General features: G+C 32.6%; 1 long non-coding RNA gene across 1 annotated transcript; it reads left to right on the top strand.

Annotated features, from left to right (window-relative positions):
- The first annotated feature begins 150 nt into the window (after window positions 1–150).
- On the top strand, window positions 151–2,760 carry LOC111717478 (uncharacterized). The gene is made up of 4 exons (XR_002768789.1): window positions 151–265; window positions 1,023–1,091; window positions 2,015–2,112; window positions 2,624–2,760. It is a non-coding gene; the product is annotated as an uncharacterized LOC111717478 (long non-coding RNA).
- Window positions 2,761–3,261: the final 501 nt, after the last annotated feature.

The raw sequence follows: 3,261 nt of genomic DNA, 5'->3' as shown, positions 1-3,261 counted from the left end.
GCTAGGATGGGCTAGAGGACTGAGCTCTGCGGCTAGGGCAGACTTGGGAAACTCCGCCTGCGAAATAGCACATTTGGGAAGTAGCCACTTGGGAAAATAGCCTCGGGAAGTTGCCGCTTGGGAAAATGGCTTTAATTTGGGAAAGTACCTAACATCTCTCATTGATTAGGGAGTGGTTGTGGATGAAAATGGCGGAGTACCTGAGGAGGAAGAGTTAAATAATTTTGATCATTGGGATCAAATATTCAGAAACTTAGATCAGAAAGTAAGTTGGTGCCATACAGGGTGTCACACAGTACACACAGTGACAGTAGAAAGACGAATTAAAGGTCGTATCAGATCTTCGAAATTATTTGCGGCATTCGTTCTTCAGCCTATACTTTTACATTTAAGATTCTTAAAACAATTGCTACAAAATTCTCCAAGTCCTGGCATTTCCAATTTGTTGTCTCCCTATTTTTATAAAGCCAAAATCAAAATTGTCGAATCTCCAGTAGTAGTGAAAGCGCATGAAAAGGCAGACCACATTTTAGATGCCAAGATTATGGTTATTTTGTGATAACTAACTTTATAATTATACTTGTAAGATTAGGATTACAAATGCAATGCAGCAAATTATTTCAAAAATCATGCAAAGGGACCCGCAAGTCCTGTTGTTGAAATCCCTATAAAATTTTACAGACAGTAACTAAAGATATTTTTTCTCAACATACTAAACAAAATGGCTATTTAAAAAATGCATCAACGTTTGATTTCTAAGCATAAAAACATAAATTTGAAAAATTATGAAAATTGTGTGATGTTCATAAATAGATGCAGGTTTTTTACTGTACTATCTGTAGTTTTTTAGATAAAAATTTAATTCAATGCAATCAATGATGCTTGCATTGCCATTTTCAAGATATTATAGATATTATAAAAAGATATTATAGGCTTGTCCTTTGAACAATTTAAACCTTTATATGTTGCTCTGAAGTGCCCATTTGAACATTTTTCTCATTTATCATTTATGAATTGAATAGGACGGAGAACAGGATTGTTTGATTGAAAAATCAATTCTATTGGAATGGATCGACACCCTTAATTTCCAGGTCAAATCAATTAATTCATTATTTGATAAAGAAATAACCAGAAAAATCGAGTTATAACTTTAAAAAGTCAATGAGCATGAGACACAACAATTGTGAAGTGTAATCAGACCCATTTCACTAAATTAGTGATTTAATAAGTGTCTAGTAAAACTATTTGCTTAGTAACAACATCATTTACACTTAATCCTATAAATTTCTAATTTAACAATTTATGCTTAATTCAAGGAATGAGGTTGGAAGTTTAAGTACTGTACTGTACTGTACGGCACAGTACAGTACAGTACAGTACAGTACAGTACGGTACAGTAAAGTACAGTAAAGTACAGTATAGTACAGTACAGTACACAGTACAGTACAGTACAGTACGGTACAGTAAAGTACAGTAAAGTACAGTATGTACAGTACAGTACAGTACAAGTACAGTACAGTACAGTAAACGCACAGTACAGTACAGTACAGTACATGCACAGTACAGTACAGTACAGTACGGTACAGTACAGTACAGTAAACGCACGTACAGTACAGTACAGTACAAGTACAGTACAGTACAGTAAACTACAGTACAGTACTTAAACTAAAGGGACTGTTAACGTAATCTCAAGTGATCCTCTATTGAAATCTGATCACAACGGTACCTTACAAGCTTTGTCTGATCATGTATGAATCAGATAAACATGTTTTTGTTTTAGAAACTGTTTATTTACATTGCATAAATGACTAGCGAATTAATTGTTTCAAAACAAAGGTGAAATTATCAGAATTAAATTTTAATGGAAAAAATTACCTTATTTTCATTATTAGTTATCAGACTAAGGTTTAAAGGGTATCTTTGTGAATCGGGTATTGAGCACTAATAGTGTTGTACTCTTAATTTAGAGAATATTGGCCTGAAAAAAGTGAACAATCCCTTTAAACATTTCCAGGATTCCGTGACACTTGAGACGAAGCATGGTGTGACTCGAGCACAGTTGAAGACCCTAGTCGAGAAATCTGATAAGGATCGGAATGGATTTATAGACAGGTAGGACTTAAAACCAAGATTAAAGGGACTGTAGATGGAATTTTACTTGACCTTCCGTGATGTGTAAAGTGGCATGTCCGTTTCAGAATGGTCGGTACCCTGATTAAATTTTACAGTGAAAAATACTTGCGTAAATTGTCAGAAATAACCAATTTTTTACGCCAGGTTATAGATAAGCTAAAGGTCTAAGGCTACCATTGTGAATTTAGCATGCCCCTCTCTTCTAAACGAGGATTTTTACAAATTATATAAAGTCAGTCGCTTTAAAGAAATATTCTTGGTTTACTTAAAAAAATTCTAAAAACTTTTGAAACTTGAACTAAACTTTTTTTTAAAACTGTCAAAAACTCGTTGTTTTTCTCACATCAATATTGAATTTGTTTTTACTTTTTTTTAATTGAAAATAGACGCTTAAAGAATTATCAATATTTTCAACTTCGAAGAGCATACAATTTTCAAAATTATGATATTCCCAATTTTACTATTTAATTGAGCCCAGGATTTATCGTAGGTTGGAATTTGAGGGATTGATAGAAAAACACAGCCATGAACTTGAAGATATTCAGAGAAGCTACTTACTAACCTATCTTAGGGTGGCTGCTTATGCAGAAGAATACAGGTCATTTTGGGTGGGATATTATTTTTCATCTTTCGTCAAAAAGTATAGAATTTGATGGAAAATTTTCGCACAATGGAAAAAAAATATTTTCTTTAAGGGAGTGACCGGCAATGTTTGGTTGTTGGTCTAATAATGTAGTATTGTAGAGTAATTTTCTAGGATTCATTTAATACCTATCAGAAGTTTTTACGGGCATATTTTTTCAACAAGAGCGCAAATTCAATCTATAAAATCCTCAAAGATTGTCCATTTTAGAGGGATGATTTTGAGAATCGTTTTTAAAAAACTATTTAATGACGACCACGAATAATATGTAACAAAGATTAGACAGTAAACTAATGAGCTGTTTAGGAACAGAATGAGAAAATAAAAATTAACTCTTATCATTAAAATAACTAATTTTATTCAATTATTAGTTTCTTTAATGTCTCATTGACAAACATTTTCTGTAGATTTCCTGCAGATTTCGTTGAAAAGACGACATTTGAAGAATTTAAAGAAATCTGCGATCAAATTTGTAAAATTAAAAT

This window comes from Eurytemora carolleeae, unplaced genomic scaffold (assembly GCF_000591075.1).
Source record: "Eurytemora carolleeae unplaced genomic scaffold, Eaff_2.0 scaffold2580, whole genome shotgun sequence".
Classification (NCBI taxonomy): Eukaryota; Metazoa; Arthropoda; class Copepoda; order Calanoida; family Temoridae; genus Eurytemora; species Eurytemora carolleeae.
The sequence above is the reverse complement of the archived record's forward strand: the minus strand, read 5'-3'. Positions and strand labels throughout refer to the sequence as shown.